Here is a 20,061-nt window from a genome sequence, read left to right as displayed (position 1 = left end):
ACAAAAAATCCCTGATTTTATTTAATTTGCTTTGTGAGAAGGACTATTTTAATGAAGCCGTGTCTTGCCCCTACCTTTATCTACCAGAGTAGATAAAACAGGGGACAACTGATGAAGGGGAATAGTCTTTATGTTGTCTGTCTCGTTTCTCTATTTGTTTCTTTCGTTGTTCGAAAAAAAGTTTGCTTCATATGTTTTTTTATGTTCTCATTTCTCTTTCTGTTTACATTTTTTTGATGTCCTGTACCCATATCTGCATGTATATATATATATATATTATATATATATATGTAGGTATGTACATATATGTATGTATGTATATCTGCATATATTATCATCATCATCATCAGCAGCAGCGGACATTAAACGATGATGATGATGAAGGTGATGATAATATATGCAGATATACATACATACATATATGTACATACCTACATATATATTATCTATATTATTATATGATCGAACACCACACATCCATTTCCAAGCATATGTATGTATATATATATATATATATATATATATGTATGTATATGTATTTATATGGAAATATATATATATATGCATATATATACATATGCATATATATATATATATATATATATATATATATATATATATATATATATATATATATAATATATATATATATATATATATATATATATATATATATATATTCATACACACATATATAAGAGAGTGACCACTATATGGTCGACTCTAGCGCTAAAAATAGATCCGCTATGGTATTAGCCACTAAAAAATTGTTTCCAAGGAAAGTCAGCTCAACATTTAACATAAATGGGCAGGGCATATGAAAAATAACAAAAAATATAGATTAACTCTGGACAATTGTTTCGCTATTAATGTATATGCAATTTTACTTACAAAACATCCATAGGTCATCAGCAGAATTTGTCTAGAATACAATTTATCAAACTGCACGCTGAATTTTAACACGTCAAACACACGTGTGGTTTAATCGATTATATTTGAAGTTATGATTCAAACTCCCTCGCTAAAAGCAGGCTAAAGACTTCCAGAAACAAATACCATAGCGGATCTACTTTTAGCGCTAGATTCGACCATATAGTAGTCACTCTCTTATATATGTGAATATAAATTTTATTGTATCCCTGGTTTTTATGCGCTAAGTCACTTGGTGTTAAATTGATGGTATTATTAAATTAATATCCAAATTTTCACCCTTATTTTTTGATTTTAATTATACTGCAGTAAATCTTTTATGCAGTATTTGTTTCCGGAAGTCTTTAGCGCGCTTTAAGCGAGGGAGTTTGAATCATAACTTCGAATATAATCGATTAAACCACACGTGTGTTTGACGTTGTGTTAAAATTCAGTGTGCGGTTTAATAAATTGTATTCTAGACAAATTCTGCTGATGACCTATGGATGTTGTGTAAGTAAAATTGCATATACATTAATAGCGAAACAATTGTCCAGAGTTAATCTATATTTTTTGTTATTTTTCATATGCCCTGCCCATTTATGTTAAATGTTGAGCTGACTTTCCTTGGAAACAATTTTTTAGTGGCTAATACCATAGCGGATCTATTTTTAGCGCTAGAGTCGACCATATAGTGGTCACTCTCTTATATATGTGTATATAAATTTTTATTGTATCCCTTGGTTTTTATGCGCTAAGCCACTTGGTGTTAAATTGATGGTATTATTAAATTAATATCCAACTTTTCACCCTTATTTATATATATATATATATATATATGCATATATATACAAATGCATTGATGTTTTGAGTTTTTTGACTCTTGTCAATGAGATGTTCCTAAGAGAGACAACTCTGAATGAACTTAATAAAGCTGTAACTTTATATATAACTCAGTCAATATGTTGACATATTTGTGTTAGTAGGTCATCTGATCGGAGCAAATAAGTTCATTCAGAGTTCTCTCTCTTAGGTACATCTCATTGACAAAAGACAGAAACTCGAAACATCGATGTCTAGGATTCCTAACAGATGGCGACACTGAACGAACTGCGTGTTTTCACACCTTTTTATCATAAGAGAGAATTTTTCTCCATGGTAACTGCAGTGTATTTGCCTTTTGCAGTTGAAATATGTGACAAACATATTTTAGCTAACCTAAATTCTGAATATATATATATGTTTATACACACATGCACACACACACACAAACACACACACACATATATATATATAATTATAGTCGTAGTCAACTAAACTTGACTAAGAGTGCAAATAACACCTACACTGTTATGTTCAGTCTAAGGGTTCGGTGTTCGGGGCCATTGCAACCCCTATCAGAGTATATGTTATGTGCTTTGTAACAACATTGGAGCACTTTAGTGCCTATTTCTAGCAATGTAGGTATTATTTACATCCTTAGACAAGTTTAGTTGATGACTGTAATTTTCCTTATGGGATAATATTGCAAACAGCTGCCTTTATTTATATATATATATATATATATATATATATATATATATATAATACATACATATATATATATATATATATAATATATATATATATATATATATATATATATATTTATATTTATATTTATATTTATATTTATATATATATATATTCATATTTATTCATATATATATATATATATATATTATATATATATATATATATATATATATATATACAAATCTGTATGTGTATGTGTATATATTGATATAATGGGTGTCTGCTCATAGTTACTGTCAACTAAATTCCACATCCAAAGTATTAATAAATCTGTGGCTGCCGTAGATGACGCATCCTTTTGATACCCTGTTGTGGGAGTGAACTCTCATTCAAGTCATTTGCAAGTTGATTTCTTACCACACGGTTATGTCAGTGGATGGAATAACTTATTTACTTTGAATAACCTGTCTGTCTCTCTCTCTCTGTCTCTCTCTCTGTCTCTCTCTCTCTGTCTCCGTCTCTCTGTCTGTCTCTGCCTGTCTCTTTCACTTTGTCTCTCTCTCCCTGTCTGTCTCTCTCTGTCCCTCTCTCTCTCTGTCTCTCTCTGTCTCTCTCTCTATTTACTCTTTCATCTTTTCTTCTGTTTGTCAACTCAGTTCCATTCTCTTTATCTCTCTCACTCTCTCTATTTTCATCTCTATATATCTGTCTTTCTATCTTCCTCTCCCTGTCTCATTTTCTTTCTATCTGTCAATTTCTCTTTCTCTCTCTTTTTTGCTCTTTACCCCTTTCTCTCTCTCTCACTCCCTGTGTCTTCCACCTTTGTTCTCTGTATATGTTTTTCTCTCTCTCACACTTTCTCTTTCTCTCTCTATCTATCTTCTCCCCTTCTCTTCTCAATCTCTCTCTTTCTCTCTTTCTCCCTTTTCTCTTTCTCTTTCTCTTCCTCTCTCTCTCTCTCTCTTACTCTTCCTCTCTCTCTCCCTTCCTCTTCCTCTCTCTATTCATCTATCTATCTTCCCCCCGCTCTCTCTATTTACTCCTGTTTTTTCTTCCATCTGTCAACCCAATCCCATTCTCTCTCTCACACTCTCTCTTTCTCTATCTATCTGTCCCTCTATCTACCTACCCTTCTATCTTCTCCCATCCTCTGTCTCTCTTTCTCTTTCTCTCTATCAATCTCCCCTCTCTCTCTTTTTACTCTTTTGTCTTTTCTTCTGTCACCTCAATACCATTCTCTTTCTCTCTCTCTATCTGTCTATCTATCTACCTACCTCTCTATCTTCTCCCCCTTCTGTCTCTCTATCTCTTTCTCTCTCTCTCTCTCTCTCTCTATCAGTCTATCTATCTACCTACCTCTCTATCTTCTCCCCTTTCTGTCTGTCTGTCTGTCTGTCGCTCTCTCTCTCTATCTATCTATGTATCTACCTACCTACCCACATACCTACATCTCTATCTTCTCCCCTTCTGTCTCTCTCTCTCTGTCTTCTCTTCCTTCTCTCTCTCTCTCTCTATCTGTCTATCTATCTATATATCTACCTACCTACCTACATACCTACCTCTCTATCTTCTCCCCTTCTCTCTCTCTCTATCTTCTCTCTCTCTCTATCTTCTCTCCTTATGTCTCTCTCTCTCTCTGTCTTCTCCTCCTTCTATCTCTCTTTCTCTCTCTCTCTCTCTATCTATCTATTTATCTATCTACCTACCTACATACCTACCTCTCTATCTTCTCCCCTTCTGTCTCTCTCTCTCTATCTTCTCCTCCTTCTCTCTCTCTGTCTCTCTCTCTCACTGTCTCTCTCTCTCTCTATCTACCTACCTACCCACATACCTACCTCTCTATCTTCTCCCCTTCTCTCTCTCTCTCTATCTATCTTCTCTCCTTCTGTCTCTCTCTGTATGTCTTCTCCTCCTTCTCTCTCTCTCTCTCTCTCTCTCTCTCTCTCTCTCTCTGTCTTCTCCTCTTCTCCATGCATTAACCACTTCCTTTCATTCCTCATCACTTCCTAACTCAACTCAACTCACACTTGAACCGTGAAACTTGTACACCAATAATTTTAGCAAAAAGATTTTATTGCAATTAGTAACTTTATTCAACAGACTCTGTTCTTTGTAAATCTATTTGAAAGCATTCTTTCATATCTCATTCCAGCGATAAATTCATATATTAATGAGCACAAAGAACACAACAAATAAATAAATAAATAAGAATGAAAAGGAAAAATGATTACAGAAAACTCTAGAGGAACCGAAAAGAAAAACAGAAATTTGTTCAGTATGTTAATTTCAAACAGCTCTGATACATTAACTGGGAATGGTAACAACTTCCTAATTAGAAAACTTTGTTGTATATAAATTTCATTTAAGCTTAACAATAAAGCTGATGGCACTTTGTAATATCTTCATAACGTAAATCACTATGAAATGCTCAGTGTTAGCCACTTTACTTGAAATTATTATCCAGCTTGTGTCTTGGAAATGGATTTAATTGAGTTTTATACACTCTTAAAACAGTCATTTATATTTATGACAGGAATCTGGCTTATTACAGAGAAAGTATTTTCCAATTAGTTTCCGAGAAGTTTACACTTCTAACATATTTCTTATGTGAAGACATTATTATTAGCTGTGAGGATGCGAGGTTCAATTTCAGCTCATGCACTGACGTTAATTTAAGTGAATGTATTTTTGCTATTTAAAGGAAATGCCAGAGAAGAATCAGAATTATCATTTTTGTTCTTCTTTTCTGTTTTTCTCTTTTGAGAATTTGATTTCAGCATTCAAATTCTCCAGATCTATGTGTGTTAATATAGACAGTGCTATTTGTTCAAATTAGCCTTGTTGACAGGAAACCCTGCTGAATCACACATGAGTTCACATTGGATTCTCAGTTTCATCATTCGATTGTTTTTTTTTATAGCAACACGTCAACACATCTAACACCATTAGCATAATGAACGCTTCAATGTTAAAGTGTTAAGTTAAATTTATATGCAAACAAAAAAAAAACAAGTGGAAAAGAAAAAGAAAACAACTATAAACAGCAGCAAACTGTGAACTACAATTGAGGTTTGCTATTCTTAATATTAGCAGCAGTTTAATCTTGAGGATTCTTACTGGCAGTTTGTCTCTAGGATATTTTCTGAAACAGTTTCTATGGAATTGTTTCTTCTCCGAGTTTCTAATTGTATATTCAAGATAACAAATGGCAATGTTGCAATGCTAACAAATTTACTTTAACAGTTCCGGCAAAACACTATAAGCCAGTATATATTATTACAGGCTCAAAATTCCAATGTCTAAGATACACACTGTTATATTTATGGTCCTGTTCAAAGTTCCTATTGTGTAAATATCATTTTGTTTTTAAATATACATTTATTAGAATAGAATTTTGATAAAACCGTTTTACTATTATTTATCATGTTAGCTTCATGAGTTGGAAAGTTTTTGTAAATTTGAATATTGGATATGGCACCGTGTATGCATGTGTGGAGATTCTTCCTTAAACATCTTAGAATTGTCATTATTTCTTATAGTTTACAATGAATAACAAACACCCCCACCATTTACATTGCAGAAAATTTTTGCAGATAATAGGAATTAGAGAACAAAGGAACACACATATGCATACATATATGTACACACATGTGTGTAAGTCTTTATATCTGTGTGTCTTTGTATGAATGTATGTGTATGTGTGTGTGCATGTATTTGTGTGTGTATGTGTGCATTCTATCATTCAGGAATAATAGCCGAAGTTATATATTTTGAATAGTTTCTTAGCTTATAAAGAAATGTCGGATTAATTGATACAGAAATTCCAGCATCATCTCCCTTTTCTATTTCAATTCCAACCAGTGTCATTTTTTACATATAATTTTTCCAAGCTTAATTTTGTTATTCATTTGATTGAAGTGAAAAGCAAATAAGTAGCGATAATATGCTGTAGAAACTTCAACCTTCCTAACAAAAGTAAACGGTAAATTATCATTGTAATTAGCTGCACTTTCTTTTCTTCTTTCATATACTTACATTTAAGAAAGGTGAAAAAATAAAGGCAATCATTCTAACTAGGATCACTTACTGAATAACAACCAATTTGAATACACCAATAAGTCATAAGATCAATGTCAATTATAAACAGATTTCTCAAATAAAATAAATCTATTTGTAGGAATCCAATACTTAACAGGATAAAGGTAATTAATGAAATTGGTTGAAAAAGTAATTAAGATAAAAATTTTATAAAAAAGACAAGCAAAATTTTGCAATGGTCTTTAAGAATACTTCAGTGTCCTGATAGTGCAGTGTAATTAATTAGATTTAACCAATGTTAAGTAACAACATCACAGAGTAATTAAAGCTGTCAATAAAACATCGGTGTTTTGTAGGAAACGATTAGAAACGGTTTTAATGCAAATGTCTGTTGACACTAAACTACTGAGCCTACCATCACACATGTCAATGAGAATCTGTTGAAGCAAACAGCAGCAGCAGCTCCAGCATCTACAGAATTAGTTCTGATGGCATCAACAACATTGATACTGTATCAAAAACAGAAAGCAACCGCAACAAGAAAGATATCAAAATACAACAACAAATTCTTGCCTCTGTGTTCTTGCACGTTGATTACATTGGCTCTTGCCTAAAAGACCATGTTTTAAAGATAGAGCAAAACTATGAAGACACTTAAGAAATGTTTCTGGTTCCAGCTGATGCAGCATCACTGCATGTATGTTGGATACCCTGTGTGGTACCCAAATTGGTTTCCTTCCTTTTTGAACATAACATGCTTTCAATACGTCTTGCTCTGCACACCTCTTTCTGAGCTGCTGAGCCACTGGGCCATAGAGAATAAGTCACATCCCATGGAAGCAGAAAGCTAAAGAGACAGTATGGTTTTCCATGAGCCAATGAGGAACCCTTCAGGTGTTGTCAACCTGCTAGAAATAGCAAATCAGATATTGATTGCACCCCAAACCACACTTTTTTTTATTTTAGGAATGGGAAGAATTTCTGAGATAAAAGTGAACAAGAAAATTCTAGATTAGTGGTTCTCAACTGGGTCCATTTGACTCCTTGGCATCCATATATGATTCTTGGGGGTCCACAAAGACAAAATAGTAAATTGGATATTGGATCCACAGAAGTATTTTATGGGTCCGTGAAATAATTTTGCTTTCGATGTATTTATTGCAAGAAATGGCACAGTTTCTTTTTCTAATATCTGACATAGTTCAGCCTACACAAGGGAATGTGGGATGAACAAAATAGGAATTTTGAAAGAAGTTTCTATAAAACTAGTTTTAAATATTGAATGGCTATGGGGGTTCCACAGAATGAAATAATAAACAAAGGGGTCCATAGATTTTTAAAAAATGGTTGCAAACCACCTCGTAAGATAGGATGGTCATGGCTGGAAAACTTTTGATTTCTTTGATAAGATATGACATGAGATTAGATAACGAAAGAATTTATTACTGAAAATATTCATTTAGTGCATCGTATATAACTTGCTGGACGTGAATTCTTTAAAGAATTTGCATGTAGGAATGTCACGATTGGAACTACTCAGTGCTTTTGCGCTGGTGAGGAACATTTTGGTGAATTGTCTGAAATTGTAGGTTTTAGTAATGAGTCTTTATGCTCTGATTTCAAATCTTGCTAGGGTTGATTTTTTTCCCCCTCCTTCAAAGGTAAATGAAATAAATTACAATCAGGTAAATGGGTTGATGTAATCATGTTCTTGTTTCCCCAGATTTAAGGCTTTGTTGTTCTGTTAGCAATCAATATTACATTTACCCAAAGTTTGCTGAATTGACAGAAATGGTTGAACATCAGGTGGATGTCTTGTAGTATTTAGAAATATCTTTTACATCCAAGGTTCAAATCTCACCCTGGTTGATCTCAGCCCCAAGCTTAGTCAGGGGTTGGTGAATAAATACCAGTGAAATACTGGAGTCAAGCCATTTATTCATATCTTTCTATCCTTGTATTCATGATATACATCATCATCATCATCATCGACATCATCGTTTAACGTCCGTTTTCCATGCTGGCATGAGTTGGACGGTTCAATTAGGGTCTGGGAAGCCAGAAGGCTGCACCAGGTCCCAATCTGATTTGGCAGTGTTTCTACAGCTGGATGCCCTACCTAACACCAACCACTCCAAGAGTTTAGTGGGTGCTTTTTTTACATGCCATCGGCACAGGACAGGGGGCTGGCATTGACCATAAATGGATGGTGCTTTTACGATGCCAGTCAAAGCAGTGCTGGCATCAGCCACATTCGGATGGTGCTTTTTACGTGCCACTGACACAAGGATCGCAACTACAATTTCCATTTGATTGTGATTTTATTTGATTTTGATGTACTTCACTCAATAGGTCTTCTCAAGCATGGCATGTCACCCTACAATCCAAGGTACTTTTGAGTGGGCTGGTTATGCAACACTGGTGTAGGTTACAGCATGGAAAACGGACGTTAAACGATGATGATGAAGACTCACTCATGCCAGCATGGACAATGGACGTTAAATGATGGTAATGATGATGATGATGATGATGATGACGACGACTCAACAACTCAAACTGAGTGCAACTATAGGAATTAGAAATTCAGTAACTGGAATTTATATAATCATGTGACCAGATGTGATGAAGAAGACAACAAAAAGGATGGAAACCTCGTTAATAGCAATTCTTCTTTTGGTATGAAATGTGTAAATGAACTTATTGTATGCAGTGGTCAGGTGCACTACAACTCATCAGAAAAAAGTAGCCAAAGGTGCATGAACAGGACACAGAATAAACTTTTCAAGTCTAGGTACAAGGCCCGAAATTTAGGGGGAGGGGGCCAGTCGATAAATCGACCCCAGTACATAACTTGTACTTAATTTATCGACCCCCCCCAAAAGGATGAAAGACAAAGTCAACCTTGGCAGAATTTGAACTCAGAACGTAAAGACAGACAACAGGACATAGAATAATGTACAAGAAGTGAACAATGAATGAGTCCTTTAAAAATAGTGGGTCGGGGTGGACACCAGGCGTCCTGTTGGCAAATTTCAGGAGGCATGGAAACTTTGAAGGATGTAGTGTCTCAATATCTAATGACTGATATGGGAGGTTTATTCTATACTTCAGCAATTGTGATCCTGAAAAAGCATTTTTGAAAGTCATGGGTGCTGTATTGTTTTCTAGTTTTGTAAGCATGTCCATGGGTGTTAGACATAAGGAATTCAAAAAAGTGGCTGAGGTTGTTGTTGGAAAGATGGTGGATAATCTTGAGAGTGTCTCCAACAAGAAAGTGGAATTACCTGCTAAAGAAAGTGTTATTGATGGATTTCTTTCTTAGAAGCAACAATAACATGAGAAATGAAAATAATCCCAGCTACAACAATGATAAAAGTGATAATTGGTTTCAAGAAGTGAAATTTAGAAGTGGTTGTAACCTTCCCATCGTAAAAGACTATTTTGAAAATTTGTTGTAAGTCTCCTCAATTATATTTAGAAGCTTGTGTCTTGCATTTGATATTGTTGTTGCTACCAAGACAGAGTACTTCCTTCATAAATAATCACTATAATTAAAATGACTAGAGATGGTCTGTGTCACAAAATGTCAATAATGTAAAAGCAAAAATTAAGCTATGTTACTTTACTTTAAGTAGAAGAAAATATCAAATATTTTGGCGAGAGATCTTTATTCTTTGATATCAAAACATTTGATATTTTCCACTTCTTACAGCAAACTAATGACCCTTATTTTCTGTTTTGATTTCCTTCAGAGACTGATATATTAGATGCAATTCACAGAAAGGCAATTTACGTGATTGCTACATTGTTACTCACCAATATTTTCCAGTCTTCAGCCTTTCTTTGTACTCTCTCACAACAGTGCTTATTCAATAATTTCTCTGATCTTATTGATGCAATCATACTTGTTTCTTTCAGTTTTTTTTGCCTTTTATATTTTTATCTAAATATTTTTTACATTATTGCGAACATTGACACCTCTCACACACCAATTTTTTCTATATTCTTGCAAGAAAAAAATTTGGTATTTATTCTGAAAGACTTCATTGTAAAAGAAGGCCAGAAGAGAATTAACAGAAGTTATGGTTGGGAATATGGTGAACATGGCCAAAGACACTCTAAATGATGTTCCAATCAACATAAACTTTAACCATCTTAAATTTTAAATTTCACTGAATTTCTGGCATTATTAAGGTTAGTTTGGTAAAGATCAATTTCGCTGTTGGCAATCTTGATTGACTTTTTTTTCTTTTTTTTGGAGTGGAATAGTTTCTGTCTTTTGCTTTTACAAGTCAGTTTGGACCTTGCTTCTTACAATTCTATAATCACTACCTTTCACCTTGCTAACTACTTCTCTATTTCTAATGATGCTGCATTTATTTATTATTATAAAGATTTGAGTTAACATGGAAATTTGAAAAAGAAAAGGAAATAATGTTCAACAAATGAAGAGACAAAGTTTCTTGATGTCAAATTTGAAGACATCTCTTGAAACGGTAAACTGCTGTAGCTGCTTTTGCCAACTTGGGACCATATAAACACATAAATATAGAATTTCATTGATGCTTGACAAAAGCAGGTGTATGCACTCTTGAATGTAATGTGCTTGGTATACTATGGGGAAAATGTAAAGCAAAATGGATATCAGAAAATTACTATTTTTAAATCTCACAATGAGAGATATTCAGCAACAGTATTTTGGAGTAAAGATTGTTTGCCAACATAACATGGCAGTCCTAGTTTTGGACGAATGTTGCTGTGATTTAGCTCCAGGAGACATTGTTTCCAGAGATGATGTCTCCTGGGGCTAAATTACAGCAACATTCATCCTAAACCAGGACTGCTATGTTATGTTGGCAAACAATCTTTACTCCAAATCTGGATATTGACTGAAGGAAAAGAACTAAATGTCATTGCAAGGTTCATAAAGTTATTGTAATGTGGTCAGGCTGTATTTAACCAGGAAATGAAAGGCATCTGGCGGATGGAGAATACAAAAACCTTATAGACTAGATTCTGAGAGACTTCAGAAGAAATACAAGATATTTGGGAACAAGATGAAAGAGGGAATTGGATAGAAGTTTAATAAAATTGGAGATCTGGCTTCCAAAAATAAGAATTATGAAAAGATTAGGAGAAGATCTTTCCTCAGCAGGGGTAAAACAATGTCTCAAGTGCATGATTTTTGATATATGTGTACATTCATACACACATGTGGACATATATTTGCACACATGCTCACACACACACAAACATGTACACACATGCACACTCACACACATGTACACACATATATACAATACCCATACACACTCACATGTACACATATATATACATACACACAAACGCACTCACATATATACATGCACATGTACATACACATACACACATATACACACACATATTGATTACTAACCTTATGTGGAACTAAAGTATTAGCTCACATTTCACAGGAATACTGAAGGTTATGAAGTTTGTATCAAGCAAAATGGCTGAAATATTCTCAACTAACCAAGAAAATGCTGAAAATAATCCTGAACTGTAAACAATCAAAATTTGCCAGTACGTTCGCAACAACTAAGTTCGTTCAATGCCACAGTTTGGATTTCCAGTGTGTACCAAAGGATGTTGAAGCACTTGTAATGTTTTGGTTGTCATCATGGATGTCCCGGACAATTTGTATCAGATGGGCATCACATACAAAGGGGTAGTAAAATTGCTTTTATCTTAGATAACACCGTGTGATGTGTAAGAAAGCTTTATTGGGAATGGAAGATATGTGGATGAATAAACAAATCCTATTCAGGTCAGTTACAACACGAGAGGATCGGGAAACTGGGCAAAGAATTATTAGGTGCATGTGTCAAACGAAGAAATGTTTTTGTGCCAGGAAAAATGTTTTATGCAATTCTAAATGTCGATTCCATTCAGACAGCTGTCATGATTAGGAGACTAAAATCATGCAATGGTCATCAGAATGGTTTCTTTAAGATTTCAATAGCAATTTGCTTACAAAATTTTCTCATCCCTGATGTGTATTACAGATGTTTAGGTTTCACAGAATTCAATTTGTCAATAAAATGCCCAACCCTTGTTGCCTGTCATGTTTTGACTAAAAATGCTGGGCATTTTACAGATTAACTTAATTTCATACAACGCTATTAATATCATGCATACATACATATGTAATACATATCTACACATGTATATGTGTGTGTGTGTGTGCGTGTGCATCTGTGTTTCGCTAAATGTATGTTGATTCTAGTTGGAAACAGATCTTCTGTGGTTGCTTCGGAGCTATTTTTAGCACTAGAGTTATCCACATAGTGGGATAACTCTCTAATAATTATATATATATTATATATATATATATATATATATATATATATATATATCTAGTGAGAATTTATAAAAAAATACAAAAGACGAAGACAGATGTGTAAACAACGAACAGATGTGTTAATTTAATGCTTGGGAAGTGAGAAAGTCTTTTACATTTCGAGCCTACACTCTTATATATGTATGTATGTAAATGGCATATAACAGCACCCATTATACTCCTGGTTGGCATTAGGAAGGATATTATCATTATCATCATCATCATCATTTGATGTTCGTTGTCCATGCTGGCATGGGTTAGATAGTTTGACCAGTGCTGGCAAGCTGGAAGGCTGCAACAGACTCCAGTCTGAACTGGCAATGTTTCTACAGCTGGATGCCCTTCCTAATGCCAACCACTCCGATAGTGTAATGAGTGCTTTTGTGTGCCACCAGCATTGGTGCTGTTTGTGTGACACTGGTATCTGCCCTGACTACAGTTTCCCTTGGCTTAATGGGTCTTCTGAAGCATAGCATAATGCCAAATGGACTTGGTCATTGCCTCCATGGGGCCCAACACTTGATGCCCAGCATAATGCCAAATGGTCTTAGTCCTTGCCTCCATGAGGCCCAACACTCAGAATGTGCTTTTACGTACCACCAGCATTGGTGCCATTTATTTAACATTGGTATCTGTCACGACTTCGATTTTACTTGGCTTGATGGGTCATCTCAAGCACAGCATATCTCCAAAGATCTTGGCGAACAGTCATTGCGTCTGTGAGGCCCAAAGATCTTGCTTCCCCACGTCATCCCATGTCTTCCTGGGCCTACCTCTACCACAGGTTCCCTCCACAGTTAGGGACTGGCACTTCTTTACACGGCTGTCCTCAGCTGTAGAAGCCATGCTAAATCAGACTGAGCCTGGTGCAGCTCTCTGACTCATCAGCCTCAGTCAAACCATCTAACCCATGACAGCATGGAGAGTGGATGTTAAATAATGGTGATGATGATGATGATAATACATGGCAAGAAAGGATCTGCAAACGTTGGGACTCACAGAACGGATGACAGGGGACCAAGTCTCTTGGTACTTTGCTGTGCTTGAAAAGACATGTCAAGTTAAGTAAAAGCTCTTTGTAGCCATTGCACACAACCTTATCCCTTGCACCTCTCTTCAGCTGGGAATCCCTAATCTTGTGGACTTGTAGGTGGTGGGGTCACGTTAAAAGTACCCATGCCAATGATACATAAAAACACCCATACCAATGATGTGTAAAAGCACCCAGTACACCCTGTAAAGTGGTTGACATTAGGAAGGGCATCCAGCCATAGAAACCATGCCAAAACTGACATGGAGCCTGAACAGCCCTTCAGCTGGTCAGCTCCTGTCAAACTGTCCAACCCATGCCAGCTTGGAAAACAGTCGTTAAATGATGATGATAATGATATATATATATGTGTGTGTGTGTGTGTGTGTGTGTGTGTGTGTGTGTGTGCGTGTGTATACCAGTTTAAGCACATAAAAGTGAAACAAGGTGGGAAAGATTGGTACTCAAATACTGGAGTTAGAGTTTTTATGCTTTATCATTAAAGCTGAAAAAACATCTCGAAAGTATCACAAAAAACTGCTACTCAATGTTTCATGTTCCCATTTGTCAAAGAGTTGTGATTAAGAATGGGACAAGAATTAAGGTTACATGTATAAATCTATTGTACAATTTGCATTGACAGATACACATTTAAATTTGGTTTTATTTTCCTTGGTTGCTTCAACTAAAGGCTTTTTTAAGAATGATGATGTAAAATTAAATATTTTATTGTGTAAAATTGAAAAAATATCAAAAATAAATTTTAGTTTAGAAGGCAAAACATACATGCCCACGGTAAATTAATTAATATTAAAAAAGTTTAATTAAAATGTGAATCTGTTTATAATAAAATATTCACTTACAGATAATATAAAAGCATAAAATATAGATATAGACACACGATATTCACATACAAATGCACACATGCATCCATTTATACATGCACCCACTAAAAACATACATACATATGTATGCTAACATGTACAAAAACTGATACATACATATGCAGGCAAATGAATAAATTTACTAAAGTATACTTAGATATCTACACACATATATATATATAGAGAGAGAGAATACATCACCATGCGTATGAGCTAAACTGTTTCTAATATAAAACTTTGTTGTTGCTGGTTAGAAAAAGAGGAAACGAAAAGAGAACAAAAAGAATCAGAATACTTTGTGATGGGGGCGGGGGAGAAGAAGAGAAGAAGAGAGATTTCTAAAAATAGCATTCCTAATAGTTGTGGCACGATGGAGAAGCCCTCTCGATGGACTCTACCAGTAATTCAAACGTCCAGCCTTGAAACATTATATCAATCTGATTCTCTACTTGAGAATTATGTTAAGGATACATGACTGAGGAATTCTTAACACCTTTTTACATCAGTTCAATATTCACTTTAATGGGAAAATGAATAGGGGAGTTCTGCATGCGTATATGCACACATATGTGTACGTGTGTGTGTGTGTAATGAGGTTTGCAATTAATTATCTGCAATAAGCTTATAATTCATCTTATTAGTGGGAATATAAGTTACATGACACATCATTCGATAAGATCAATCTTTAGTCACTATGATGCATTTTTCAACTGCAAATGTCAATCAGCTTGCTATTGTTACCTTTATCAAAGCTGGTTGAATCAATACAGGATGGTGGACGAAATGCATAATGGTATTTTTTCATCTTTACAGTCTGAGTTCAAATTCTGGTGAGGTCATCTTTGCCTTTAATTCTTGGGGGGAGGGGGGGGCAATAAAATAAGTACTGGTTGAGTGGTGGGGTTGATATAACTGACCAAGCCTTCCCCTGCAAAATTTCAGGCCTTGTGTCTATAGTAGAAAGGATTATTACTAATAATCATGGTCATCCTGTTTTTTATTTGGTCCTAAGAACGGTGCCATCCAGTGAACCATTCTCTCGTGGCTGAAGAAACCAAAATCCATTGAAGAAACTCAGTACAATATGGAAACGGTAAGGTATAAACAGTCTAGAAGTGAACGGAACAGACATTTTGCAAACAACTTGCACATGCAAGTGCTACCAGTTGAAAGCTCTGCATACAAGAAGCCAGAAAATGTATGGGGTCATCAGTAGAGAATGCACGCCATTTCAGGGCCTACCTCTTGATGGCATCATTGCATGCCAGCACCTGTCACTGAAATGAGACCCAGTTTGCTCGATCAACAGGTTATTAAATATAGCTGAATATTCTTCTAGCCATTGCTCATCATCTCTTTTCAACCAAATCCAGCGGCTGACCTTTTCCACTGTAGTTTGGATATCACTCATAGTGGTACTTGCTTTATGATGAGTTGGGCCTTTCCTGTGTCATATATTGAGCTTGCTAACTTTTCCAGTTTTTCCACTGTAGTTCCTGTCATTTTCTAAAAGAGCATGACATACCTTGTTCTCAAACTCTTCATTTCTTCCTTTCTCATTAGCAGCAGGCCACAGAACCTTTGGTTTCCTCCGAGTACTATCTGATGCACCAGTCTCATAACTTGCAGTTTCCTGTTCAGAAAAAGTCTTTGCTGTAGCATTTATCAATCTGCTGTGGTTTGAGTCTGGGGATTGTTTGCCATGTGTTTTACAATCAGATGATCCACACTGCTCTGTCCTCTTCTTGCGAGTCTTTCCCTGATGTATCTTCAAGCCTGTCTTGGTTGCAAAGGTCCTACAGCACAGCTTTTGTATCCAAAGTTGTTTGCCCTTCATTTGTTGTTCAAAGGAATAGCCATAGTTATGTCCATGGTCATCTCTGTGTTAACTGGGTTTGATTTATCCTTGACTCCCACCTCTGAGCCAATCATTTTCATTGGGAGTTGTTACAATATGTTATTTATTCTGTCAGTCTTTTTTGCTGAATCACTAAATTATGGGGACATAAACACACAAACACCACTTTTCAAGCCGTAATGGGGAACAAACACAGAAAGAAACACACACACACGTGTACACATGCACACGCACACACACACAGATATCTATACATACATACATATATATATATATATATATATATATATATAATATATATATATATATATATATATATATATATATATATATGTATATGTATATATCACCTTGATCATGTAAAAAGCATCTACTATACTCTTGGAGTGGTTGGCATTAGGAAGGGCATCCAGCTGTAGAAATTTTGCCAGATCAGATTGGAGCCTGGTGCAGCCTCTTGGCTTTCCAGGTCTCAAACAAACCGTCCAACCCATGCCAACATGGAAAGCAGGTGTTAAACGATGATAATGCTGATGATGATGATAATGGGATTCTTTTAATTTCTGCCTACCAAATCCAATGATAAGGCTGTGATCAGCCTGAGGCTATAGTAAAAGACACTTGCCCAAGATGCACACAATGGGATTGAACCTGGAACCATGTGGTTGGGAAGCAAACTTCTTGCCATACAGCCACGCCTGTGATAAAAGAAAGACTTTTGAAAATATAACTGTTGCAGGAATTTGGATATAACTTGGAGAAATGATGCAATCATTTCTGACATACATTGTGAATGTGATTTGATTCCATTGTTGTTGATCTTTACCTGTTGACATGTTGCTTTCATTGATGCAGGTAGGATAAATGCAGGTAAGGTGATTGGATGTAGGTGTTTATATTTGCAAGATATTGATTTCTGAGCATTGATTTCTTGTCTCAGAGATGAATATATGTTGCAGTATTTTCTGTAATTTGGAAGATGCACAACTATCAACAGATAAAGCATTCGTCTCCTCCATTGGTGTAACGAAGCTGGTGTTCCCCTGTTTACATGTGTGCCTTGTGGCCTTGTCTTTCATCTTGAAAAATATTGCTTCAGAAAAATGTTTGAAGAAAATGCTCAACCAATTCCAAAGGTTTTGTAAGACCCACATCACTAATGGAACCATTAATGATCAACTCCTGGCTTATTCCCCTTCGGTTCTTGATTGGTAAGTTTCTTTATAGGTTCCATGATGATGTGCAAATGCCACTCTAATTATTTTCTCCAAATTCTTTAATTAAATCCAAAATAGGTAATAATTGGCAAATCAGTGAATACTAACCCAATGGCTGCCGTATCAAGTACTATCATGCTCAAAAATCAAAGAGAGAAAAGAAATTTGGGCAAAACATATATGCACATGGTGTAAACAAGAAGTTTTTTTTTCCCAGAAAGGTCTTTTAAATTGAGACTAAATTTTGTTTCATGCCCAGAACAGCTCTGAGTTCATTTTTAACCCCCAAATAACAACACTATTTGAATCACTGTTACATATACTAAAGAACTTTGAGGCATTTGTGGTTGTTTGTGGTGCAGAACATAATGAGTTGATATGCAAAAATGGTAATTGACATTCCAAATGTGCATTCCTCATCCTGGAGAAATCTTTCGAAAAGCTCTCTCACTCTGTATGTAGGTGGTTGCTGTGGAAACTAAGAGTTGAATGAATGGAATGTAATAGAGATATCTAAGCCACACACACATACATGTGTGTGTATATATATATATATATACACACACACACACATATATATATATATTATATATATATATATATATATATATATATACACACATACACACAGACGGAAATATATATATATATATATATATATATATATATATACATATATATATATATATATATATATATATATACACACATACACACAGGCGTAAATATATATATATATATACATATACATATATAAAAAACAAGAGGAAATCAGTATCACTGATGTTTTGGATTGTTTATTTTCTGCATGTTTCCATAAAATTTTATTGCACTTATGTGTAACAGTTGCATTATTTTGTCTGAGACTTTGAAAAATAATGAAATATTTTATTCCTGATATATCCTTATGTTTCAAACTCCCATGACATAATGTAAATGATGCACAAAGATGAGATGATACTGTATTAGTGAAACAAGCGTAAGAACTGAACCATTTGAAATATTGGTCCTCAGCTGATATGTCTGTTACTGATGCAGAGTGCTCTGTTCATCCATTCTCGCCAATATGAAACTGAATACTTTTACTCTGCATCTACAGATGTAAATATGGAATATAAAATATTATTGTAAGCTTTAATGTATTTAGTTAAATGTATTGCATATACAACACTTGATTGTGTATACATGCATGCACCTGCATCTATATAAGGAAATAGCTATTGTATTGTACTGGCCTTACAAAATTCAGAATTTTCCCTGACTATTTTAGGATACCATACTAGTGCAAACACCTTCTACTCTCAGCTTTGCTATGTTATTATTTCTGTTACTAAAGGTAAATTATGATATATAAATATACCTGATGGATTTCACCCATCTGATGAAACACAATTATCAATCGACTTCCATTCTTCCTTCAAGAAATAAGGAGAAGCCTGAAGCTATTTTGAAATCAGCATTAAATGGAATAAGGAATGTCTCTTCCAATAAGATATTATATTGAGGAGCCAGACCAACTTTAGAACCACATGAAATAACTGAAAGTCTCTTCAGATATATTTAAATATATATATTTGCTTCATAACTGTTTTGCCATTTCTGCAACCAATCTTCATCAAAAGTATTTTAAAATATAAATATTAGAAAAATGAAAACAAAACAAACAAACAAACAAGCAACATGCAAACAAATAAAATCGTATTTGAAATAAAATTGAGTAAATAAACTAGAGAAATTGAAAATTGAAATATTTTTAGAGTAGATTTAACAAATCTGCAACGATTTCAAATGTAATTCACAGGTTGATATTCATATGGAATTGTATGAGGCTTTCTTCCTGTAGGCTATTAAACTCTGAATATTCAACAAAATGTATGAGATTTTAGTTGATGTTGTTATGTTGTGTTGCTAAAATCTCCAGTCAAGAATAAGCAGTTTCAATTGCTATTCATTTTTCCTTATCTATCCAATATTTGAAGTGATGGCCATTCAAATATATAATCATGAGCTAAAATATTCAAGTTGTTAGCTTTCAGCTAGAAGCCATGCAACATTGCATCTTATCAAGACTCAATCAGAAACTGTGAAAATGAAATAGGATTTTGGCTCAGCTACAGTGCTGAGCAAGCTAAATGGATTTTGGGAGGGAATTCAAGAAAGCTTGAAGAATTTAAAGATTCTAAGATCAAATTTTACAGCTGGTTCTCCATATTTCTATTGTACATTATTTG

This window comes from Octopus sinensis, linkage group LG5, assembly GCF_006345805.1.
Source record: "Octopus sinensis linkage group LG5, ASM634580v1, whole genome shotgun sequence".
Classification (NCBI taxonomy): domain Eukaryota; kingdom Metazoa; phylum Mollusca; class Cephalopoda; order Octopoda; family Octopodidae; genus Octopus; species Octopus sinensis.
Note: the sequence above shows the minus strand (reverse complement) of the source record.